The sequence below is a fragment of the Sphaerodactylus townsendi genome, linkage group LG02, assembly GCF_021028975.2.
Source record: "Sphaerodactylus townsendi isolate TG3544 linkage group LG02, MPM_Stown_v2.3, whole genome shotgun sequence".
NCBI lineage: Eukaryota > Metazoa > Chordata > Lepidosauria > Squamata > Sphaerodactylidae > Sphaerodactylus > Sphaerodactylus townsendi.
In genome coordinates this window covers 73,036,498-73,063,767 of record NC_059426.1, presented here as the reverse complement: position 1 = coordinate 73,063,767, position 27,270 = coordinate 73,036,498, and the positions used below count along the sequence as shown (strand labels likewise).

Below are 27,270 nucleotides of genomic sequence, written 5' to 3'. Positions count from 1 at the left end.
GGAGCAGAACGGCCATTCCTGCCTGGTGAAGCACCACTGCCTGCAGGCCCGGAAATTCCGAGGTGGCCCAGTAAGGACTGCATCTAGGGCGCAGACTCCTGCATTTTCGGTGAGGGGAAAAACGGATTGGAGCAGGTTGGTCGGGCAAGCAACAAGCTTGTCTCTGGGGAGTGAAGACGTGCTCCGGACCATGTCCAGGTGGATGCCCAGGTAGCTGGGAGGGCGCAGGTGTAGGGCCCTCCGCACGTCTTGTTGGGAGCCAGGAGGAACCCCCCAGCTCAGCAGCCAGTGGGTCTGGAAAGCCTGCAGAGTAGCTGACTCCTCACATTCCCTGGTGCCCTGCCTGCCAATGAACAGGAAGTCATCTGAAAGTAGTGGGTCACTTCCAGCCCGAGAGGGCACTCTCTGCCTGAAGGCCCATTCAAGGAAGGTGCTGCAGGGCCCCGCCGGAAGGCAGCGCCAGGCAATGGAGCAAACTCCATTGGTGCATGCTGGCGTTTCGCTTGTCCACATACCACCCTGCCCTGAAAATGGATGCCTGCAGCAGCCTCGAGAAATCTAGCCCGAGGGAAATGGGCAAGAGCCGGAAGGCAGACTGAATGTCGCATTTTGCTAGGAGAGGGCACCTGGGCTGGGCCTGCCTAATGAAACTCGATGGCCCCTCGGCCCAGGGTGGGCATACCCGGACTGGCGGGCTACAAAGCTCAGGGTCTATGAAATGCGCTTCACTGGAGCCGCCCCCAGGGGTGGGTGTAGAGGTTGTTGTATTAACCGGAACTCCCCAGGGTCTTCTTGGGCACCACACACCCGGATGGGGAAGACCACTGAGGTTGGGAAAGAAGCGAGCTTAGTGGCTGTAAGGGCCAGCAATTCGACCCGGTTCTAACTTCTTTTCTAGCTTTATCAGCCACCACGCCAGGGTGATCGCGAACTGATTGCAAGTTGCTTGCCTGGTAGGCCTTCCTGGGGCTCCTCGATAGGGAATTCTGAAACCTGTTGAGAAGCCATCTCCCAGCAGGCGCTGCTGGCTAGCAGCCATATCCAGCAAGCACCCCCCACCTTGGACGGGTAGTGGGGGCCAAGGGACTGCAGCTGGGAAGGGGTTCATTGCCTTCCGAGGGCGGCAGCGCTGCCCTGGCTGCCAGCATTCCTTATGGGAGGACCCGGGGCCAGGGGGGCGGGCCGGCAGGAAGGGGGCGCGGCCGGCTGGATTTGGGCAGCCCCACTCTGCTGTGGTCTCCACATAGCAGTTGGAGTGCAGATGTGTAACCATTACTTGCATCTTAGGCAGCTGGCAAAGCGCCTCTATTGAAGTCCCAACAGGTCCGCTTTGGCCACCGGCCGCCCTTGAAGTAGGTCCTGGTGGGCCTCTCTGAGAGGAGGGGGGTTCCGCGAGCCCGCTTTGCGTGGCTCTGCTGGACCAGCAACCATCCCACGCTTCTGGTCGGTATGAGATCCCCAGCGGAAGAGGCTCTTTGTGGGAAGCCGTTACCTCGCGAATCGGTTCGCCTCGTCAGTGGGCCTATGGCCGCGGGTTCCCCAGCCAGGGCCAGGGCCCGCAGCACATGCGCAATATGGGCCGCCAAGTGCCAGGCCCGCAGGGGGTAAGCGGCCGAAATGAGGGCCAGGTATTCGGTAAAACCCAGCAACCAGTTATTAAAAGTCCTCTCGGCCGCCACAGGGTCCTTCCGTTTCTTGTCAGCCCTCCCACTGGACAAGCCATGTTCCCCCTCCCGCCTCAGACATCTGAATATGTCCACATAATACCCATCGAGCGCCCGCTCTCGGAGCTTCCTGGGGAGATGGGACCCGGGAGGGTTGCCATTGTCGTCGGAAGCCAAGCCAGTAGGTGGCGCCTCCGAACCCCCAAGGCACCTGCGCTTTGCGAGCCAAGGGGGGGAGGGCGGGCACCTTCTCGCCCTGGAACCAGAACTCCCCGCTAGCCTGCATATCGTCGTCCTCGGTGGACTCACCCGATGACGAAGAGCTGGGAGACCGTCTGGAGGAACTGGAACGCCGCGACGACCGCTTCTTCCTCCTGCCCTCACGCTCGGAAGGGCCAATGGACGCGTCCACCGACGTGGACGCGCTCACCGGGGGTGATAGCTGGATGTCCTCCGCCGGTCCGACTGCCGTGCCCGCCCGCACCGCGCCGGCAGCCGCCGACGCGGGGGGCTTGGACCCTTCTGCACTGCAGGGGGTCCCGGAATCCACAGACGCTCCGCCGAGGGCCTGGGAGAGATGCAGCAGCGTGTCTGCCAAATTTCAAACCAAGGTGGGGTCGGGAGCCGGATCGCTGGCAAGCCTGGGCCGGGCGGAAACTGGCCCGGAGCCTGCAGGTGCCGTGAGGAGAGCCTCCCCAGCCAAGGAGGACTGCTCCACCGGGCCCACTGGCCTGCCCCTGCCGATAGGGGATAAGCCCAAGGCCGCAGCGGCAGCCGCCTGCGCAGCCGCGCCAATCCGACCAACCACGGGGCCCTCGTCCGACGCCCCGGGGCCGGTCTGGGCCCGGACCCTGTTGACGAGGGCTCGGGCTCTGCCCGAAGGTGGCAACCCCTCCGAGGGGAGCTCCCTGCTCTTCGCCCACTTTGGCCCCATCGCCAAAGACAAGACCTGGCCGGCGACCAAGAGAAAAGAAGGGAAGGTAGAAAGGATAGAACGAGAGAAGTGTAGAAGTGAAGTGATAACAAGAAGAGAAGTGAAAAGCAAGTGGAAGAATGGCTGCGCCCAGTCTCCCTCCTGGCCTTATGCAAGACTCAGACCACACCACCACGCCTTGCTGAGTCTCGCCGCCGGGAAGGGCGCAGACTGGGAGAGGCGTTCTTATATACCTTGAGCTCCTCCCGCCTTTACCGGCTGGGAGCCAATCATTGCACCCGCTTTGCAGAATGCCACCAAGCCATGCATGCACGTTATTTTTGCTCCTTGGCTCACCCCGGCAGCAATGGCTGCCCCCAGTTATTCGGTTGCAGCTTTTTTTATACGCACAGTTTAATATTTTAAAATGCCCAGAGTGTACGAAATTTAAGAGTATCTCTGTGGACCATGTGGCCATTGTCAGACATGTGTGCCATAAATTCAGTACACCAAAAATTGTATGAACAAAATTCAGTCATGCTGAACTTTATACAATAATTGTAGAAGACAATATTGAGTATGCCTTTCCAAAACTAGACATTTGCTTCCATATATTTTTAATATTAATGGTCACAAATTGGTTGAAGTATTTTAAAAAATCCCCACAAGACAAACATGCGACAAGACAGGCTGGATGCCTTATCTCTGCTAAGTATTGAAGATTTGTTATGTCAGATTGATTTTGAGGATATGAATCAAAAACTCTGCAATTAAAAAATGCAGGAGAAAACTCTTTGTAGTATAAATAAAGTTATAAGAAGCAACAGTAAACATTTTGGATCTTTGATTCATGTAAGTTAAAATGCTATGTATCTTCAAGGCAATGGAATAGTAGTTTCATGGAATAATTTGTTTCATGCAAATGATAATATTCATTACAATATATATGTATATTTGCAGTTTACTGTTGTTTTTATTTTAGTTACATATACAGTGAGTGGGGGTATCATAATCTTTTCAGGATGTAGGGCCTCTAAAGGTCTTAATCTGTTTCCAGAATACAGAGATCAGTTCCCCTGGAGAAAATGGTAGTGGGATTTTTTAAAGGGAGGGGGTTATACCATAGAAGAAAATGTCCTACAGTGATATCACATCCTTGCTGAGCTCCCACCCCAAACTGTGCCCTTGCCGGGTGCTGCCCTCGGATTTCCAGCAACCCCACCTGTCCACTTTGTATATATGCTGCCTTTTTGTTTCATTTTACTGGGGACTTGTGCAAAAATGTAGTCCGCTCATCATATCTGTATCAAGTCTTTTCTCCCAAGTGCTTAGGGCAACACATAATTCAGGAAGCAGGTTAAGACTCCTAATGAGCTTCACGGCTGAATGTCTCTATGAACCCTGGCCTGTTCAGTCGTTCACCCCTTTGTCCATTACACCAAAATGACTCCCTAATTATGGCAAGCATTCACTCAGCTCCTAAATGAGAACTTAATACAATCCATCTCTAGCAGCAGCTTGACATCTCTTTAGGCCTGACAGAAAAGCCACATCAGCCCCAGCGAAGGCAGGAAAGCAGTAGGCAAGATAAGCAACGAAAAGAGAAGCCCAGACTCCCACATGCACGCAGTGCTTTGCAAGAATCAAATATATGCAAGTTTTAGAGTCACTGCGGCATGTGCAAGTTGGAGAAGGAAGATTGTAGCCATGCAAAACGAGAGGCCTGCAGTGTTTTGAGAGCCAGATTTTTTCTGCTTTCAAAACTTTGCCCATACTTGTGATTGTCAGGGGGATGCTATCTATGTCAGTGGGATGAGAGGAAATGCATTTGAGTGAGATGCAGTTGAGTGAGGTGCATTTCCGGAACCATGTACCTGCTTAAAATAACACATTGCTGCTGCTATTAAGATATATGTATCCAGCCTGCTATATGTAACCACTGTCATCTGCACATTCTTTCTTTTCTTTATGGCTTCACACGCATAGACAATTAGGCTTCCTCTGGTCCCATGGGAACAATGTTGCTTTCCTTATCTCATGGGGCAGGAAGCCAGGTGGATTTCTCTTGCTAACTGCTTGGGGCGCCTTAGCTCCAAAGGCTGTTTTTTCACAAATTCTTGGGAAAATGGGAGAGGGACTCACTCGGGGATAAAGAGGGACTGTGAATGCCAGCTGTGCCCGAACTGGCTTTACCAGTGTGGTGCTTTGATGCCTACTCAATAAATGCTACTGATCAATTCTTCTGAGTTCATTTGTTGGCTTAACTGACCTAACAGTGATCAGAATAATTTTTGGTTCTAATAATCCAGAGAAGTAATACATGCATACCTTCACAACTGGAGGCTACGTGCCCTCTAGTTCACAGCAGCCACATATATTTATCCAAGTCTGATCTCCATTCCTGTCCCTTCACAAAGCACACAACAGGTCATATTAGCTTCTGAGAAGTAAAGCTAGTGGTTTGGCTTGTTATTATTTAGGTTATACAAATCTGGTCCCTTTAATGTTCAGATTCAGTTTGTCTTGCTAGCCTGTCTGTTTCAGTGGCCTCTACATTTATTTTTTTATTTTTTTATTTATTGTTTCGATTTATAAACCGCCCTATCCCCTGGGGGCTCTGGGCGGTGTACAACATTCACATATACAATTGATTAAATAGATAACAACAATATAATACTAAAATCCATTAAAAGCTACTTAAAAACCAGCGGTTAATATCATAGTAGGTGTCCTATATTGGAACACCAATTCAGTTAAGATCACCCCAGTAAAAAGAAAAGGGAGGGGCCAGGTTCCTCTCTGGGAGGATAATAAGGTGGTAAAGTGCATCAGATGGTATGTGCAAAAAAGCAGGGGAGGAAGGAGAGGGGGAGGGGAAGGGGGCGCCACTCAGCGACTGGGCACTCCAAAGGCCCGGCGGAACAACTCAGTCTTACAGGCCCTGCGGAATTCACCAAGGTCCCGCAGGGCCCGGACAGCTGGAGGAAGAGTGTTCCACCAGGCTGGGGCCAGGGCCGTAAAGGTCCTGGCCCGCGTGGAGGCCAGCCGCATCATCGAGGGGCCAGGAACCACCAGCAAATTGGCCTCTGCTGATCGCGGGTAATGCGGGGTAATGCGGTCTCTCAGATACGAGGGTCCCAGGCCGCGTAAGGCCTTAAAGGTTAAAACCCACACCTTGAAGATGATTCGAAATTCCACTGGGAGCCAATGCAGCTGGCGCAACACAGGTTGAATATGATCACAGAAGGCGCCCCCTGTGAGCAGACGCGCCGCTGCATGTTGGACCAGTTTCAGTTTCCGAATCAGGCGCAAGGGAAGGCCCGCGTAGAGCGAGTTACAATAGTCAAACCTGGAGGTGACCGTTGCATGTATCACAGTGGCCAGGTCTGCCTGAGAGAGGAAGGGGGCCAGCCGCCGGGCCTGCCCGAGATGGAAAAACGCAGTCCGGGTTACAAGGGCCACCTGGGTCTCCATTGAAAGAGACGAATCCAGGTGGACCCCCAGACTGCGGACAGAGGGGGCCGGCGCCAAAATGGTCCCCTCCCACTCCGGCGGCTGGAAATCCCCCGCCTCTCCCCTGCGGCCAAGCCAAAGGATCTCCATCTTCGATGGATTCAGTTTCAGCCTGCTCTGCTGTAACCAACCAGCGACCGCCTCCAAACAATGCTGTAGAGCTGCAGGGGCCGTGACAGCTCCCCCCTCCATCAACAGAATGAGCTGAGTGTCATCAGCGTACTGGTGACAAATCAGACCAAAGCTCCGTACCAGCTGAGCAAGTGGTCGCATATAGATGTTAAATAATAGCGGGGACAGCAGCGCTCCCTGGGGTACCCCACATTGAAGTGGGCACCTCCGGGAGGCTTGATCCCTGCACCACACTTGCTGGCAACGGTCCTGGAGAAACGAGGCAATCCATTGGAGGACAGTGCCCTGTATCCCGGAAACGGCCAGGCGGTGGGTCAAAAGGTCGTGATCGACCATATCAAACGCTGCGGTAAGATCTAACAAAACCAGCAGCGCCGATCCGCCTTGGTCAAGCTGCATACGGAGCGTATCTGTGACGGTGACGAGAACCGTCTCTGTCCCGTGCCCAGCACGGAAGCCGGACTGGAAGGGGTCAAAGGCCGATGCGTCATCCAGGAAGCCCTGAAGCTGCTCCAACACCACTCTCTCAATTACCTTCCCCAGAAACGAAAGATTCGAGATGGGGCGGTAAGTGGCCAGATCCCCTGGATCTAACGATGGTCTTTTCAAGAGTGGGTGGACCACTGCCTCCTTCAACCCATCCGGAAAAACTCCTTGCTCAAGGGAGCTATTGATGATGTTCAACAGATGGGGTCGTAGCTCCGCCCGGCAGGTTTTAATAAGCCAGGAGGGGCACGGATCCAGAGGACAGGTAGTAGGTCGAACAGCAGCCAGGGCCCTGTCAACAGCGGCCTCAGAGAGCAGGGAGAACTGGGCGAAACAAGGGCCGGAAGACGGCAAGGGAGCCTCCAGTTCACTCATTGTAGTCAAAGTGGAGGGAAGATCCTGGCGGAGCGACGAGATTTTGTCTGCAAAAAAGCTCATAAATGCCTCACAGCTAATAGCTAATTGATGATTTACAGAACCTTCTGATAAGGAGGTCAGGGACCGAATTATCCGGAACAATTGTGCTGGGCGTGAGCTAGCAGATGCGAGAGAGGAGGAGAAGAAAGCTCTCTTCGCCTCCTTCGTCGCCATCTCATAGGCTTTCATAAGCGTCCTTTAAGATGTTCGCGCGGCTCCGTCACGAGATTTCCTCCACACTCGCTCAAGCCGTCTGAGTGCCCGTTTCATGTGGCAGAGCTCCTCTGTATACCACGGAGCCCGCCAAGCACGGGGACGCAGAGGGCGCCGGGGGGCAACAACCTCGATGGCATCGGAAAGCCGGGAGTGCCAGTCATCCACCTGCTCATCGAGTGTGCCGGCAGGGGCAGGATCCCGCAGAGCATTCAGGAAACCAAGTGGATCCATAAGTCTCCGCGGGCGGGCATAAATCAGCCCGTCGCCTAGACGGGAGTGTTGTGGCAAGTCCACCCGAACCCTCAGGGCGTAATGGTCGGACCATGGCACTCTGTCAACAGAGGATACGACCATGTCAATCCCCAGCCCGAAGACCAGATCTAGCCTGTGACTGGCTTTATGGGTGGGGCCAGAATCTACTAAGGAGAGGCCCAGTGTCGCCATGGATGACACTAGGTCCGCAGCAGCCGCACACGAGGCGGTGTCGACATGGACATTGAAGTCGCCCAAGACAATAAGTCTAGGGCAGGGGTAGGGAACCTGCGGCTCTCCAGATGTTCAGGAACTACAATTCCCATCAGCCCCTACCAGCATGGCCAATTGGCCATGCTGACAGAGGCTGATGGGAATTGTAGTTCCTGAACATCTGGAGAGCCGCAGGTTCCCTACCCCTGGTCTAGGGTACCGCAATGCCCAGTCTGCCACCACCTCCAGCAGCCGCGGCAGGCTGTCTCCCGGAGCACTAGGCGACCAGTACACCAGGAGACCAGCCAACCTCTCCAAGGCCAACCACTCAAAACCATCACATTCCATGCCAGAGATCTCCGGAATTGGGGCAGCCCTGAAGGGGATAGAATCACGGATGAACATTGCCACCCCACCCCCCCGGCCCCGGGTTCATGACCGGTGGAGGCACGCGAAACCTGGGGGCGCGACCTCGCCCAAGGCGACATTGTCATAACATAAAAGTTTTAAAAATATACAAAGTTTCCCCAACACCCAGGCAATTAACTAAAATTCTAGTACATTAGGAGTATATGATTTTCATGATCTGGGATAAGCTGTTTTCTTTATTATTTGTTTATCCTCAGCCTTAATTCCATTTGTTTAAATTAATGTTAAGGGATGAGGCATTTATTTTTGCATTTTGTCAGTATTTGTGGTATTACATAGTGGAGAGCATGTAGCCCTGGACTACAAATGCAGTTTCTTACCATTGTTGTGGCAGAGATGTGCTTATTCTCAGAGAAACAACATAACTTACACATATATCCTGTGGCCAAATTCATTGCTCTGGATCTTCGCTAAAAGAGATATGATGGCAGCACTCCATGTGTTTAAACTAAGACTGGAGTATGCCTGATTTAGAACAAGAAGAAAGTTTGGATGAAGGATTCAAAATTCTCCCTCCATCTTGGTTTATTATCTCAATCCTGATGTCATTTATAACACTTGAATCCTACCTTTCTTTTGTGATGGAACAAGGCTGTATGCATGGGGTTCCCAGCAGGCACCCATCCAGACACTGATCATACCTAGACATTCTTAGCTTCACCAAGGCATCGTCCACCTCTGCCCTGGGACCCACTTTTACAGGTAGGCTGCACTTGAGGTGAGTAGAACTGTGGAAAAGCACCTCAGATGATCAGTGGTACAGGGAGAGTTCCGCTGTCCTCCCTCACATCCCCTTTGGTCTTTAAATCAGACTTCCCATTTTTTACTTGAATAAGGCAAATTCAGTTTTGGTCACTCACATCAGTCACTGTCAAATCTACTTTGCCCTCCTGTCTAATTATTTTCATTTAAGAAACATATATCTAAATATAATGGCACTTCCTTTCAAAAGGTGAAAAAAGGAACCTCACTGTTAGGAATGTATCTATAAAATGCTATATAAAAAGCGTGCCAGCCAGCCACACAGAATAAAAAAAAAAAAACCATCATGAGCTTGTTCTGTTGGCATGTCTGACATTATTTAAATGTTAAATAGCAGTGGTGGCATTAATACCCTTTGCAGAATGACTTTTGTGTTAATAATACTGGGCATTGGTGTAATTTAGTTCCACAAAATTTTGATTGATGCAAAGTTATGTGGAAAATATTTCGATGCTACTAAGCCAAGAATTGCAGCTTTTATGCTTATCTGAATATGAATACTATGTTAACATAGCTGTAAAACATGAGGCATCTTCTACTTACTGAAGAAACTAGTTAGAATGACTGCATAATATGTTAAGAAGCCCTAAATTTTATCTCCATGAGGGGAAAGAAGAAAAGTGACTATGAGCCCAGGTTCTGCCAGATTCCGTACAGGCAAGGGACTTGTGACTTTAAACTCAGATCTAGGTGTTCTACTACAGACCAACACAACTACTTTCTGAAACTAATTTCAACAAGTACAGCTTCTCCTTGTATGATGTTGCTACAGTTGATGCCAAAATTGAGGCTATCATTCAGAGACGATCTAGAGAGGCCATTTTATATACCAAGTTTCTCCAAAAATAAGACAGTGTCTTATATTAATTTTTACTCCCAAAGATGTGCTATGTCTTATTTTCAGGGAATGCCTTATTTTTCCACTCCACAGCTGCATGCTCTGGTGTTCTGTTCGACGGGCATGCTTCCAAACAAAAACTTTGCTACGTCTTACTTTCGGGTGATGTTTTACATTTAGCACTTCAGCAAAACCTCTACTACGTCTTATTCTCAGGGAATGTCTTATTTTCGGAGAAACAGGAAGTAGGAACCATTTATTCAGTGAGACTTACTTCCAAGGTAAGTTGCATGGAACTGGGCTATAAAAAGATGCAACACTTCCCTTTGGAGCTTACATCCACTCAATCATGCTTAAGAATGGCCTTGCAGGTATCCCCACTTCTCTTTCCCGTATCTTTAATTTATTTGAAACTTAATGTAGAATGTTTGCTGAGTTAACCTTCAAATGGACTGTCCAGAGACATCCAAAGCCTTACTGTACCCATGTCTTTCTCAGTTACATTAATGTATGGGTGAGAGGTTGCCTCTCACTTGTCCTGTCCAAATAATAACAGATCAAGTTTTAGGTGTAAATTGGTAATTTTCCTGCTCATTTGTGTTTTAGCATATGTAGACCTGGGTTCAAATTGCTGAACGATGCTAGGAGGGTACCATTTGCCTGAGAGAAATTATGGGCAGGGCAGGGAGTGATTAACCCATCACAATACTTTTTCATTCCACCCCTTCCTCCAACTGCAGTAAACATGCATCTGGAAGCACTGGCTGAGGGAGAGGGCATAGAAGGGAAGCAATGAGATGGGAAAGGGCAAAGTATTCCCCTTCCTCTATCTGCTTTTCTCCTCTCAAAATCTTACCATCATCCACCGCTTCTGTTCAAGAGTTCAGAACCAACCTATAGCCTTGGGACTGCTGCTGAACATCTAGTTCAGCCATTGGTTCACTACTGGAAGCAAGAGAAGTTGTACTTACAGAACAATGCCTAGAGTGGCTTGAAGGGTGTTTTTTCATATCCATGGTTTTGTCTCCTAATCTATACTGTTTGTGTGCAGTCTGGGATTCCTTGTTTTTGACATGTGGACAGAGAATTTGCTACTTGCTATTAAATATACATACATACCCAAGACCCCTAAATGCCAATGCCTGCCTGGAAACTATCTCAGAGCTTTTTCTCCCTGAAGAAGGGGGGAAAAAACAAGAATTACCCCCCCCCAAAAAAAATCAGAGCTGCTTTTAATAAATGTGGTGGTCCTATTGCATGCCTTGAGAGGACAACTCCAAATCATCTTGGATATGCTGAGAGTAAAACTCCTTTTATTGTTGTTATTAACTGCACGTTGCAGCATTTTCAAAATAATTACTTTTCTCTACACAGGAACAGAAGTAATAAAGTGGAATTGTTTTGATTATAGATAGAAGCCTAGAGAGTAACATAGGGATTGTGTTCAGAGGCAAAAAGAAGATCCTAAGATCCAGATTTGTGATGGAGAAGATGATCTTTGTTTTGTGGTAGAGTGAGAATGTATTGATGTGAAATCCTATCAGTGAATGAAGATATGAAGCCGGTGAAAAAAATCTCGTTGACATGTCTTTGACACAGTTATTGCAGCTTTTATTATTCAGCTTGTTAGAAGATGTTATAATTGAATGCTTTGGAGCAGCTTGAAGGAAAGTTTTCAAATAATATGTATACAAGTAGAAATCTGTGTGGGGGAAACCATGGCTTATGTATTTTTCCTTCTATCCTTTTCTTTTTTGTTTATGTTCTACATCCATTTTCTTTTGTCATCAACTGTATACCTTCTGCTTTTCAGCTGTTAATAGTATTGGCTACTCTTTTCAATCATTTTCATATAGTTAAAATGCCTTTTGTTACACATAATATATGAATTTTAAAGGTACATTTTAGCAAAAGAAAATACCACCTTTTGAAAAAGTAATTCACTAGATTTCTTTTGTTTTCACTTTTATTCAACTTTTTTGTGTGCAATGGTTCCAGTTGCTTTTATAGCTCCTTCACACATGCACACACACACACAAGGATATAATTGTTCATGGGGGGGGGGGGGGGGGAGAAATTCTTCTATAATTCATTCTGTATCCATTCTTTTATTTTCTTTTGCTGTCCGGAATTAGTTCATTTATTTGCCAGTAACAAAGTTAGGTGATAAGCAACCCGAAACTGCATATATTTCAATGAACTGTATATGTCAATGGGGTTGCTTTTAATCTTTAGGAAAATCAGCTTATCTGCCTGTGTGCCATCCTCATGTACCTCAACAATCTCCATCCAGAGATTTCACATGTGTATTAAATGGGATTAATGAAATCCATTTTTTGCATGTGATCCTCTGCTTCACATATTGCCATACATCATAAAATAATTACGGTAACACAGATACCATGCAATCTTACATGAACTGTACTGCTTCTTTTTGTAGTCCCTTCTGCTGTACAACGCTACGCCATTTCATCAATTATTTAGTTCTTTTATTGAATCTGTGAAAGCTATGAGTACCTCCCCTCCAACACACAGCTGCCTTTCCTATGTGAAATTCTCACAGCAAAGCTATCCCACCCCCCACCCCCCCTCACACACAAAACGGGTCTATCCTGTTCGTGACATAAGGTTGGCTATCAAGCTACTGGCAGCAGAGCAGAAATTTGACACAACTATTGTAATGCTAAGAATAAAATCCAGGCCGAAAGGACTTCAGCTATTCCAACCACCCCCATTCTGCCTTGCGCTGTACATGCCTGGGCGTATAGCATCATTCTGTGTCTTGTTTCTCTCGAAAAGAAACCTCACTTGGCTCATCTAGGGATTCATAACTGGGTCAAGTGCTGCAAAGGCAGCTATATTTTTTCCCCTTTATCAACGCTGAAAACACATCGATAAAAATAAAAATGTGTCTCTTTTCAAAAGGCTTCATCTCCCCTGAGCAGAGGAACGAGACGCGTTGAACTAGCATCAGTAATAATTAAAGACCCCCTCCGAAAATCTGGCATTAATTTGCAACACTATTTCCATCTTGAAGCAAATGATGATAGGCATTGGAGCTGCCCTGCTTGGAGCCCCGCCACGCGCACCGGCAGCTTTGCTTCCCTGGCTTCATTCTACATCAGGACTGCCAGCCAGTTACAGCCGGCAACTGTTTCTCCTTCAGGAGATGCAAGGCTCAGCTTCCTGGATTCAGTTTGCCGGCGACTTAAACAAGAGAGGATTTTGTGTGTGGAATGCATCCATGAGTTAAGCTGCAATGTTGTCACATTAATAAGTAAAGACTCTCTCATCTGGGACCAAATTAATAAATGTGGCAGCCATGGAGTCAAGGAGATGAATTGGAGATCGCATTGGTCCGAGATAACTGGACTTGAGCTTTGTCTAGTTTAGTTTCATCCATTTGAATGGCATCAGATAAATAAACAAACAAACAATCCTCACACTGACAGGGGAGACAACCTGTTCCCTTGCTTACCGCCAGATGGAGCAGACAGCAATAAGTAGCTGTGGAAAAAATAGATGCTGTCTGGCTGAATGACTTGCCTGCCAGGTAGGGGAGATGTAAGGCAGCCATCTTCCCCCAGAATTCATTCTGATGTTTTTATATTTACTAAAAGAGAGCTTTTGCCTGTCATTACTTCTCTAATATAATTTTAACATTTTGGTATACTGAGTGAGTTGGTAGCTGATTTGTGGGGATAACCATATGACTCCCATCTTTTGACTTAGAGAAGGCTTTTGGTGTAGTTGGGCAGGATTTGTGATACTATAAAAAGAATTTCCTTGTGAAAATCAGTGTTGGCAAATGTTTGTGTGAGGCCTGTATGTTCACATGCTTAAGTATAAGAATTTGCTTGGCTGAATCTCTGCCCCCATTAGAAGGTGTATCTAGAAGTCCTTTGTGGGCTTTTTTCTTCCTCTTACATGCATTCAAAGGAGGAGAAGGAAGAGGAAGAATGGGTAGGTAGTGCTCATGGGAGGTGTGCCTTCTCCTTTTCCCCAAGATCCATGGTCTTCAGGTTCAGGATAATGAAACCTCTCAAGAGGTTCCTGCAGCAGCTTCATGAAGGCACTGTAGCCTCAGGTTTCTGGTCTGAGTTTTTCGTTTTTGTGTTAGGGTGCCCATCTAAGCTCATCTCTGCTTTATACATACCAACCTTACTAGCACTTCTCTTACCACAGGGTGGGATCAAGCTCATTGCTTGTTCCTGCCTGCTCTCCCTTAGGCCCCAATGCAGATCACCTAGGAAAATACCATAATCCTGATTGGAAAGGTGTACTCCATCACCCTTGTATAGGTGGCAGAGAATACTTAATGGCCATTGATCCAATATAAATAGCACCAGCACAGCTACCATAACCTTCATCCAGAAGGTAGACAACATAAATGCAGCAAACAATGCTTGGCGTTTGTAACCACCATCAGACAGGTGCCCTATATTACCTTTCATTGTACTTCTACAGATTTATTGCACTATGTGCTTGTTTGCCCTCTTTACATCTGTCCAAGGAGTAAATACATCAAAAGATTGTTGCCCAACAGGCCAAACTTGTCTAATCATGTTAAATTGATTTTTGTTGGGGTTGTTGTTGTCTGATACCGATCACTATGTTTCTGAAAGAGTAGTGCTATTTGCACTGGCAGATCAGCGACCAAGCAACACAATAAGAGTCTAATTTTACTTTATCCCTCTTTTTATGTATGTGTAACCATTGAGTTATAGTTTTAATGTCTTGTGTAATGATTGTGAAGGTCAGTGGCCAATGCAATAAGCTTGATCTGATCTGATCAATTCTATGGGCAAGGCAAGCAGTTGCCAACTAAACCATTTCCATACCCACTTTTCCAGAAGACTAATATACACAGCTCAGCAAAAAGGACCCTTACATGGCTGTGATTAAGCCCCTTTTATACATTTCCCCAGTAACCCAGAAAGGGAGTGTAGGGCAGTCCCACCCCCATAGTGCAAAAACCAGGAAGGGGGTGGTCTCCTTCCATCTAATACAGAGAAAATATCCTAGAACACCAAAGGGAGAAAAAAATCCCTTTGCACATGCTGATGAGATCAAATCCCAGAAGAAAAGCTTGCACCTTCTTGCCTGAGGTGGTTCCTTGGGAGTGTTAGACAGAGACAAGTTTAAATGATCCAATGAATTCTTGGATCCTGAAAGTAAGGATATGAACAGTCCAATGAGCTTCTGGATCCTGAGAGTAAAACTTCAAACAGTCCAATAGCAAAACAGGGTGACATCTTCCAACAGCCAGTCCACACGCTGAGTCCATCCTTTGTTAGTCAAAAGGACCTTTTGTTGGTGAAGATGGGATTACCTGGGTATTGGTCCAAACTGAATTCCAGGACTAACTTCCTTGTCCCTTAATATCAACCTTTCTGGCCACTGCTTTGGCCATCAGATACAAATTTCAAAAATATCATTTCTAAACTTAAACGTTAGGGAAACCTTAAAGGATAAACACATGTACTTATACTTATGGGCAAGACTTTACAGATACTTATTGGCATGGCTTTCTTAAATCTAACAATAACAAAACCTTAAACTAACTGAAGAACCTAACTAAACTAACATCCTAAACTGCAGGCACATCATAAATTCAACTTAAAAGGGGCTTTTATTACATCCCAGAAAGGCATAAACAAGAGGGAAACCATATAGCATTGGCACAAACATACATATGCGTTCTCTGTGAACCTTATGGAGGCTTCTGAACCACACAAGTCTCTGTGTCTGGGCATGGAGCCAGTGTAGCCAGGCTACCTGACTTCAGGAACATATTTTGTTTATTTTCCTGGCGGTAACAAGATCTTAAGACTACCCAAGCAGTTCCCCCATCCCTGAAGTCTTTGGTATTTTCCAACATTCTTCCAATCAGTGGCATACCGTTAATGGCGTACCGGGCGCATGCCATTTGATCATGTGGTGGGGCAATGGGCACCAGGCGGGTCCTTGTGGGACCCTCCATGCTGTTCAGGTGGGTGCTGCAGCAGCAGGCTGACTCTTGCACTTCCTGGCCTCTCTGCTGACAGGGAGGCCGACTGCTGCTGTGGCGATTGCCTGAGCCACCCACTGTTGAGCCGCGGCCACAGGCCAGCTCCTGCCCAAGAGCCAGCCTCCCTGTCAGCAGGGAGGCTGGCTCTCAGGCAGGAGCCGGCCTCAGGTGCCTGCCTCAGCTGTGAGCTGTGGCTAACGCCAGCTCTCAGGCAGGAGCCGGCCTGTGGCCGCAGCTCACCAGGAAATGGCTCATGGGGGGCTCCACTGGCTGAAGGAGCAATTTGGCTGGGCTGCCGCTGGGCACCCCACGGGTCCAGCCCTGCCAGGCTGCCCAGGACCGCTCCTGCTGCCAGAGCAGCCACCGGCTAAGGTAAATGGGGTGTGAGGGGGAGGGGCACGGGGGAGGGGCCAGTGGGGGTGCCTGGAGTAGGTGTTGCCCTTGGGCACCATTTCCCCCAATACGCCTCTGCTTCCAGTTCATACATCTGAAAGCATAGTATCTGCAACACTACAGCATAGAACTGTGATCTCGAACGCCTTTCCAGATATTATAGTTTCCATGTGGGGAATGCATAGGCATCATGGAGTTTCCCAGATGATGCTCCAGCTAGTATTTCCAGTAGGGTGAGGGGGGGGGGGGGGGGATTGCAGAAATAATTAGCACAAATTGATAAATTGCAATTCATGCCCAAGCAGATACGACTATCATAAGTATTACTGTTTGTAAGTGGCAGTTATTCTAGTGTTAACATCATCGTGTGAATAATGGATCATTATAGTTCATTAAAAGTCTCATCAAACCCAGTTCTCCAGATTAGAGTCTGCTGCTCTTAACCACTACACCACACTGGCTGCAGCATATGTTGTCTCATTGCCTAGGTGTTTTTGACCAATTTGTCTTCTATGCTTACTTCAAAAATGTTGTCCAGGGCCCAGTTGCCCATTTTTATCCATTTGAAAGGCAGGAGTGGCCTTGACAATTTATAAGCAGCACAGTCAGGTCAAACTAAAGCAGTTCTAAATCCCACTGAGTTTACGGAGAGAGATCTAAGCAGATGCACAACTGAGCCATTGAAAAGTGTGTTGTGTAATGATATTTAACTTTGGCTAGCGAATTCCCAAGATATTTGTATAGATGAGCCCCTACCTCCAATCCATACATTCCTATTCCCTGCCTTTTCATGTTCCAGATTAAATCTGTTTAAAAACACAGAGTCCCATGATGTCCAATGGAGAATAAGAGAGTTACATCCAGGAGCAGGGTCACCTGTTTGGAGCCTCTTGGTATGGTCAGGAAAAGCAGCTGAACCAGAAGAAAGGTTGCAGACACGATAGCTTATTGGTATGCATGCAGTATAGAGTGCAGACAGCACAGAATTTTAATGAATGATGATGTTCTTTTATCAAGCTAAAATTAGAAGCAAAACCAAGAAGGTGAAACTCTCTCACCTTCTACCAAAACGTAGATGAGGCATGAGCAACCTGGCCTCAGTCACCCTCCATCTTGCTCCTACTCTATCACAGAGTTCCTAAGCAGGCTGGGATCAGAGGAAACCTGAGCTTTCAACAGTATGTTTCCATCTATTGCTGTTTTTATGCCAGAGCAGTCAGTGCTGCTTTTTTGGTGCACGATTGAGGGCTCTTTCCTTACAGATCAGGTTTCAATACAGGGCATGACCTAAGATCACTCGTACTCCTATTTAACACAACATTCTTTGCCATATGTACCAGAGACATTTAAGAAATGCTTTTTGTGCATGAATATTTCTTCTCATTCTGCTGTTTAGAGGTGGAAAATAAGAAGCAGCAACTAATAGCATATAACAAGTTCCCACCCCCTTGTGCGCGCACACACACACACAGTGTAGGATGTTCTTTTAAGCAAATAAAATAGATTGAAGTTGCACCACTCTGCTGCACTTTCTCTACCCATAAGAGCCAAGAATATTGCCATATCTTTATATTGTATGTGTTAATAAACATGTTGAGCACAGTGATCTGGCAGACAGTTGGATTTTCAGGAAGTGCTTGCCAATGCCCATCGTCAAATGCTTCTAAAGAAGCCTGGCAGGTGTAATTCTTATGAGCTGCCAATATTCATTTGGAGTTCCTGTTAGATGCAAGACCTTTCTGAGTGTTGTGTGATGGTGAGGATGGCTAAGGTGGTCACAGTCAATCCAAAAAAGGACGATAGCCTAGGAAGCCCTGGGGATTATTTAGTTATTTATTTTATTGTGCTAGCTATCCCACCATTTCCCAGCCAAAACTGGGCTCACGGAGGCTAACACACATAATATCAAACATAACAAGAATAAATACTAAAAATGTTTAAATCTTACACACAGCACCCAAGAACTGATACAGTTTCTAAAAATGGGGGTTAACAAATTACCTCATTTCAGGGTACTATTTCAGTTCCCAATATAGCCTAATATTCTTTCTCATACTCCATTACAATACAATTTAAACAATTAGGGGAGGAGAAGAGTGGCAGATTGAGTGGCCAGCAAGTTGGAAAGAGAACCATAGCTGCCTACAGCAAAGGCCTGGTGGAACATCACCATCCTGCTGGCTTTGCGGAACTAACTGAGATCCTGCAGGGCCCTGTTGCCAGCTGATACAGTGTCCCACCAAGCCCGAGCCAGGGCTGAAAAAACCTGGCTCTCGTTGAGGCTAGCTGGATGTCTTTTGGGCTTAGTCCTAACTCGTCCCCTAGAACGCAATGTAACCCTAACCTGAATCCAACCCCCTGCCCTAGACTAAATGCTAACCCTAACATTGATTTTTAAAAAATAATTCCATCATAAATTGTGCCACTAAAACGAAACTGAAATCTGAAACTGACCATAGCCCTAGTCCTAGTATTTGCCCCAGAGCTCAACCTAAACCGAACCGGAACCCAAGTTCCTCCCCTAGCCTTAATGCTAACCCTAACTTATGTGTATGGGAAAAAATATTCAGTCATAAATTGTCACCCAAACCGTAACACCTGACCCAAAACCTGACACGGACCATAGAACTAGTCCTAGTTCGTCCCCTAGAACACAATGTAAACCTAACCTGAATCTGATCCCCTGCCCTAGCCTGAACCCTAACCCTAACTTATGTTTTTGGAAAAAAAGATTCAGTCATGAATTGTCACCCAAACCGTAATACCTGACCCAAAACATGACACGGACCATAGCCCTAGTCCTAGTTTGTCCCCTAGAATGTAATGTAACCCTTGCCTGAATCCGATTCCCTGCTCTAGCCTGAACCCTAACCCTAACTTTTGTTTTTGGAAAAAAATATTAAGTCATAAATTGTCATCTGAGCCAAAACACCTGACCCAAAACCTGACATGGACCATAGCCCTACTTTTAGTTCGTCCCCTAGAATGCAACGTAACTGTAACCTGAATCCACTCCCCTGCCCTAGACTGAACCCTAACCCTAACTTTGTTTTTAAAAAATCATTCCACAATAAATTATGACACTAACACTAAACAGAAATCTGAAACTGACCATAGCTCTAGTCCTAGTATTTGCCCCAGAGCTCAACCTAACCTGGACAGGAATCCGCGTTCCTGCCCTCCCCTTAACCCTAGCCCTACCTTATGTTTTTGGGAAAAAATATTCAGTCATATATTGTCACCCAAACTGTAACACTTGACCCAAAACCTGACATGGACCATAGCCCTAGTCCTAGTCCATTCCCTAGAACGCAATGTAACCCTAACCTGAATATGCTCCCCTGCCCTAGACTTAACCCTATCCCTAACTTTGTTTTTTAAAAAATCATCCCGTTATACATTGAGACACTATCACTAAACCGAAATCTGAAACTGACCATAACCCTAGTCCTAGTAGATATAGTTTCTGTCCTTCCTGGAGAGCATGTTTAAAATTAGGGGATTCTCATACACACACTCTGGGGACTCTTGCATATCCCATTTGTTTCAAACAGTTGTAGGCTGGAAATGTTCCCAGTTGATTATGTTCTTATCTATATACGTCCATGACTAATATAGGTTTGTTTGATCAGGGAACTGCATAGCCTGCGATAGCTGATGTGCTTGCTTGATTCTTGCTTCATAGTGTCCTGATATCACCAGAACTTGCACCTAGCTGTGTTACTGATCCAATCAGAAAAAAATGTAAGACACCTCCTAGAATCACCAAGGCCTCTTTTGTTGCTGACTAGATTGCAGAAGGCATGTCGTTGTTATTAATTAGGCAAAGTGTGACTTGCTTTTGAAACTCTTAACCAAAACTTCTTTCACTGGTCTTTAGCTTGCCTGCCTTTTCCTGTCTCATATCGTATTTCTTTTCTTTTCTTACCTAACAAAGGTTTAAATGCAGTCATTTTGTAAGTGCAACTTTTTTTTTCATTTGTTGCATATAGTCTAGGTAATTTTCTCTGAAGTTGCACTTCTGTTGCAAATTTGCCCAACATTTGCAGTGCTGTACTTTCTACTGCAGATTCACTGCATTACGGCCACATACTTGATACTGCATGAAGAGTGAAAAATTAACTACCATTACCCAACACACACAACTATTCTCTGGCTATGCTATTGCGGCACTGTGCCTCTTCCACCCCCTCTCCAGGGGGTGCTTGTGCCATCCCTCCTACCCTTCCACGATTGCTGTTCTTCTCGTCCTCACCCCTGCTTTGCTTGGAGTGGCTCGTATTGGAGAGCCTCCGAAGCCATAGGATGAATCAGCATCTTCCTACTAGGGCGGGGATACTGTCAAGGCTAGCTAGCAGCCTGAAGCAGACACAGGTTGGCCGCTGGGGAGAGAGCTAACTCTGGCCCTGAGTCCCTCCTTGCCCATTCTTCTGCATGTCCCTTTCCCTTTCCCTGCCTTGGTCTTCTCCCAATTTGCAACCTTGGGGCCCTCCGCTCTCCTCATTTTTCTCTCTCTCACTGAGGCTTCCTCTCAGTCTCCAATCTCCTGCTTCCAAACTCCTCTCCTTCTCTGTCTGGTCCCTTCCTTTCTTATCTCCCCCCTTCCCCGCCCCCCATCCCTGCCTTCCAATCTCCCATTTGGCCATGGGGCATCTATCGAGTTCTCCCAGCCCACTGACTGAGTGCCCGGTTGATTGGCCCGCCCGGTTGATTGGCCTGCCTCCGTGTTTAAGGGTTGGATTTGGCCCGAGTCCCTGCCCAGAAGCTGGGACTGCTCTTGTGTTGCAGCCACGGTCCTCTGGATGCTCAAAGGGCCATTGTATGCCTCCGATCTTCCCATTCGTGCAAGGGATTGAGCAATGGTGGGTTTTTCACTGTTTCTTTGTGGTGGCAGGCATGGGCGGAACGATCCACTTTGGTTGTGAGGACCTCCTTCCCTGCCCCCTTCAGTAGGTTGTCACCATGTGTGGGGCTCCAGTTTTGGGGTCAGATGAGCCTGTACACCCTTGAGGCAGTCGTGGTCACAGTCTGGGATGGGGAAGATGCCCGTCACTGCTATTCTATAATTTTATTGTGGTTTGGTGGTGGTGATGTAAAATCTGAATGTGTTATTTCTCTGCTGCACCACTGTAGCATAAAATAGCTCATCCCATTTTTGCCATAAGATTCTGTCCTACTGCATCATTCACAACCACTTCATTAATCTTGCTTTTATTTTATTGAGTTCTTTGAAAATAATTGTAATAAAACTAGATTTATGGTTTTACAGTTGCATATTTTTACCTCTAGTTAGCAAGAAGACACTCATTTTTGTGTTCTTAATAAAACAGGAGTCAAGTGACAGAATGAATTAATAATGACTCTCAGTGGCAGAAGAATGTTTGTTCTGCTCGGAAAAAGGGTGCAGTTCTATCCACCTGCAATGAATGCCATGGGACTTGCTTCTGAATAGGCATGCTTAGGCTGGTTTTACATGTCCTCTCTGTAACTAGGCAGATATTTCTCCTTCAGAAAGAGAATTTTCGTTATTCTGTTTTGTACTATCAACAGGAGACTGGGAAATTACAGTGCTGCAGCTACACTAGCATGCTATTTTTTAGCCTTTCCAGTGTCTCCGTTCTTAATCCCTCACCTCATAGTGACTCATGTGAACAGAGTACTCTCACAATTTACAGGATAGACAGGATATACCAACTGTGTATATGAAGTGTGAAGCAGAGACAACATCCTCAAACACTTAGGAGTGGACCTGAGGTATTGCAGTTTATGGAGACTTTCTCTCATGTGTTAACTGGTTTTTTGAAATACACATATTTCCCTCACCCAGCACGTGTTTTCTGCAACAAAAAAGTTTGTGTAATCCTACTTTATTTCAACTGTCATATAAAGTGTGAAGTATGTCTAAGGAGAAAAGCCACTTTCACATTTGCTCAAGGGGAACCCCCCCCCCTTTTTCTCATTGTTTTCCTGGATATACAGAATTTTGCCTAAGCCATATTCTCAGAGGCCTATGGCTTCTTACGATTTTAAAGAAGCCATGCTTATATATACCAGAGTGGATGTGGGGTATTAAAATAAATAAGGCTGTACCAAAAAATATCCCATTTTGTTTTTCAAGCAGAAATTAGCTATGGGGGGAGGATAGAAATTGTTCTCAAAGTGCTTGAAATGGGTGGATATTCACCTTTTTCCAGCCATTTTGGTACCATTGTTTCACTTCTCTGAAGAAGAAGTGGAGTTTGGATTTATACACCCCTTTCTCTCCTATAAGGAGACTCAGAGAGGCTTACAAACTCCTTTCCCTTCCTCTTCCCACAACAGGTACCTTGTGAGGTTTGTAGGGCTGAGAGAGTTCTGAGAGAACTGTGACTACCCCAAAGCCATCAGCAGGAATGTAGGAATGTGGAAGAAAATCTGTTTCACCAGATAAGAGTCTGCATCTCATGTAGAGGAGTGGGGAATCAAACACAATTCTTCAGATTAGAGTCCACCTGCTTTTAATTACTACACCATTCTAGCGCTGGAGTTGCTTTAGTACCATTTTTCCTGCTGAATGTTTCTTTCTCCACATTAGCATTATGCTGACAGAGTTGTGAGTAAACAGTTAATTGACAGTAAGGATATTTCTTTTTGAACAACAATCCCCCCCCCCCGAAAGATTACCCTAAAAATCATCAAAAGCACGTGTACATTTCTTAGTCTGCTTTTCAGTGCTGCCAGAATTTATTAGTATTTTTTAAAGAAATAAACCATTTTGAATTCTGCCTAAATCCCTGCCCAGTGTACATCCATGCCGCCACTGGTGAAAATCCATGCATGTACAAAAACATTTGTGAATACATACAATCACTTTTTTTTGGCTGCAAACAGTGAATCTGGAAACTACACTCATCTGGTTTTGAGTCAGAATCATGTTAGTGGGTTAGCATTACCATGCTGTGCACTGACAGGGACAGAGTGAAATAATGTTCTGTCTACTGTGATTGTGTGAATAAATAATAAATGCTGTGTGGGAACGAACCCTTATGAATAATCTGGAATATGTGTCCTGTGGATGAGATGCCTAGCAGGCGTGACTGAATGCTGCTTCTGCTCCTCCCAGCTGCACACAACGCATAAATTAACATCCTCTTTTGGATTGGCCAAAATATGTAAAAACCAATTTATTATAGCTGAAAGAACGGGATTTACTACGAAGCTGAGGAATTTCAGAAGCAGCTGAATGGGTTCTGCTTCTCTGTCAATCCCTCTGCCTGAGAGTCAAAGCAGTCTACTTTGCACATTACCCTCTCCTTTTGCAGCCCTCCTGGATGGGGCTTGTGATGCCTGGCCACGCCCTGCCACCCACCTGCTTCTCATTTCTCACCATCTGTGCCACATGCCCTTCTGAGGCTGGAGAATTACAAGAGGCAGGCAAGTGCCTTCTGTCACAGTTTCTGCAAGGTAACCTCTAAAGCACAGCAGAAAGCCTAGGAGCAAAGAGTGCCAGTGAAAGACGAGGCAGACTCACAAAAGTGTCATGCAGTCATCCTAGTGATGAAGCCAGAGACTGGAATAGCTCTGGGATGGGAATGTGGATTTTCTTTCCAAATGTTGTGACTTACTTGGGGAAGCTAAACAGCAATCACAGAATGGCCAGAATAATGTTCCTCCAGCCATTGCATCATTTGGGAGCAAATCACTGTTTGTTAGTGTTGACACTAAACTCAGGAAAACCTTGGCAAACACCACTTGTATTTGCCCCAGCAGGCACAGCTATCACATTTTTTGCTGTGGAGACAGGAGTCACGTTAGTAATACAAGCCTCTTGAGTGCTCCCTTCATAACTCAGTTAGCTTCCCTGCCATTACCAACTGCTTTCCCCTTGATTTTTATTTTTCCCTGTCTTGGTTTTATTTAGGAGGCTGCATGTTTATTGTAACAGGCTGGTTTTTTTCCTACTGAGGGGACACACACAGCCGCCAAAGACTTTTGTTATCTAGGTTCATTTTGAACTATGAACTCAGTTTCCAGGTGTTCTACTGGTATTGAGTGTATAACTTTGGGTTCATCACTGCAAAATCAGTTTGGTGGTACACAAGTGTAAGGAATTCCATAGAAGCAGAAATAAAAGGCTTTTTGGTGTAAAAGACCGTTTATTCAGACATCCTAGAAAGCTCACGTACACGACGTGGCAGGAATAAAGTCTCCCGCCAGAAGCACAGGTTATAACTCTGTCCATCCCATCCCTCCTCCCGGATTCCCATGGGAACGGAGTTCTCATCTCTCTCGCAGAGATAAGGTCTCCGCCAGAGTCTCCGCCGCAGATGCTGGCCCATCGCCCGGGTTATGGAATTCAGTCAAGGCCAGGCGGCTGCCCTGACCATCAACACCATTGAATCCTTTACCAAACTGATGTACCATCAGTTTGGTGGTACACAAGGAGATTATTGAGATAACTGAGGCTGGATTAATATATAAACAATTAAGAAATTTTATTTATTTACAAGTTGGTTTTAAAGGAACAAACAGGTCTTCTGATAGACAAAGTAGAAACCTGGCTAAGGCACCAAAAGTTTAGCATGTTATGACTTTAGAGAGTAGCCAGTCTTTTTTACAGTGTTTTCAGGTGCAAACAGACTTTACTAGCCACTAGGTTGGATCCTCTCTCACACAAAAGGTTACACCCACACCAGCCTGCCATTTCCCAGAGTCAGACTAAATTGTCCAAGGTCTGCTCATCACCAGAGACAGACCTAACAATCAAACACTCTCTTCTCTCCCAGAGAGAGAAAGAGCTAAAGTGCCACACTGCCAAGCAGAGCTATCTGCTCTCTTTCCTGAGCCAGACCTGAGAAGTCACTGCTCTCTCCCTTCTCCTGTATTCCCTCCCACATTTTGTTCCCCTTCTTGAAGGTGATTGGATGCTGAAACAGCCCTCCCATGGACTCACCTGAGTGGGTGATTTTCCCTTCAGGGGCAGGGCAGCATAATGAGCCCATGGAATCTTTTTCAGAGCCTTTCCAGATGAAATCCTTTTTTTTTTTTTGGAGGAATAAAGTCCTTTACTTATTTTATTGGCACTGTCCTTCCCTAGTAATATCCCGGCCATGCGATGGAAGCTGCAGGTTTGCTTGCTGATGGGGAATGACTGAATGTCATTAATATCAAAGGGTGCTGCCTGGAGTCAGCACCCCCACCCCTGCGCTTACTAAAGCAACTGGGACATCCAGGGGAGGAATAGTTCCACTAGCAGACTTACCGGCACTTCTTTCTGAGTGCATTTAAATTCTATTCCCTTCTGGACAGCTGAATTTTACCCTTCTAAAGATTCTGAGAAGTAGATTAAATTGAGAGAGGCTGACTGGCTCAGGATCACCCAATAAGTTTTGTGACAGAGGATAGATTTGATTCTAGGTTTCCTCAGTTACAGAGCAATCCTGAAAGTTGCCTGTGCTTCAGCAGCCACCCGCTGGTGTAACTGTGGCCCCTGCTAGCTTTGTCCCTAAAGGGTTTGTTTAGGCGGCATCTGTCAGGGGAAAGAGTTATTAGCTGGATTTCAGTGGATGCAACTGAGCCAGTGTCCCCAGCAACTGCACTATAGCATCCCATGCAGATGTTGTGGTGAGGTGGTAGGGCAGCTGACGGAGTTGGGAAGGGCCCCTGCAATTCCTGTCTCGCGGACATCCCTAGCCGATACCCAGCCCACATGGAGCAATGGGTGCCCTCACCGCCAAAGGGGCATGTCATGGGCAGTCAGTGCAGGCACAGGTGTCCTCAATTTGCCAGCAGTTGCACCTCCCATCAAACCAGCCATGCTGCCAGGGGTACCCCCAGGCCGATCCTTGCTCCACCTTGGCTGGTGATGGAACAGGAGGGGGGCCACCAGAGTGAGGCATTGTACAGGGGCCTGAAGCCTCTCCAACATGTCCCCCAGCAGCCCTTCAATGTGTACCTGCCCCTGCCCTACATCCCTCTTGGTAAAAAGTACCCCCTGCAGGTGCCTGGCAGCCACCATCACAAAAACTGCGAGCCCTTCCATGCATTGTTGACCCCTGGAGAAAACATCCTGCCACTTGCAGAAGGTCTCCAGATGACCCCACTTGATCACTTCCCACTTGGGGTGGGGTGTGGACTGAGCTAGCCACAGGCCCTGTTCTTAAGGCCCAGTTAACAAAATGAATTTCAACACAGATAAATGTAAGGGACTACACTTAAAAGAAATGCATAGGTATAAGATGGGTGACACTTGGCTTAGCAACAGTTCATGCAAAAAGGATCTGGGAGTCTTAGTAGACCACAAGCTGAATATGAGTCTGTGTTAGGTCTTGAATCTTAACCCAATAAACGGACTGTGTGTTGTTGATCAGCAGCGTTTATTGATAAGCGGAGAGCACCAAAGCTTGGCAAAGTCAGTTCTGGCAAATCTGGTCTTTGCCATCCTTTTTATCCCCATTGTTAGTCCCCCTCCTGTTTTCCCAAGGAGTTTGAAAGGAAGAGTCTGCGGAGCTGAGGTGCCCCAAGGCTGGCAAAAGATAGTGATAGACAGCCACCTGGCATCCTGCCCCCATGCCACAATGGAAACAACACTGTATCTCATGAGACCAAGGTATCAGGGGGAAGCCTAGTTATCTACAGAGCATGTGAAGCCATAAAGTAAAGATAAAGGAAAGAATGCCCCAGATGGCAGTGGTAACATAAAGCAGGCTGGTTACATATATCTTGTAGCAGTGTTGATGTATAGTTGCAAGCAGTTACATTGAGTTAGGAATGTATCTCAGTCACCTAGATAGCATCCCCCTGACAGTCAGCAGTTTGATGCAGCAGCCAAGAAAGCCAATGCGATTCTGGGCTGCATCAATAGGAGTATAACATCTAGATCTAGGGATCTAATAGCACCACTGTATTCTGAATTAGTCAGACCTCACCTGGAATACTGTCTCCAGTTCTGGGCATCACAATTCAACAAGAAGAGTTGGATTTATATCCCCCTTTCTCTCCTATAGGAGACTCAAAGGGGCTTACAAATTCCTTTCCCTTCCCCCATCACAAC

At 46.6% G+C, this 27,270-nt stretch overlaps 1 protein-coding gene across 11 annotated transcripts in view; it reads left to right on the top strand.

Moving 5' to 3' along the window:
* The window catches only part of SYT7 (synaptotagmin 7), a 287,146-nt gene that overhangs the window by 160,883 nt on the left and 98,993 nt on the right, over positions 1-27,270 (top strand). The gene's annotated exons all lie outside the window — the stretch shown is intronic.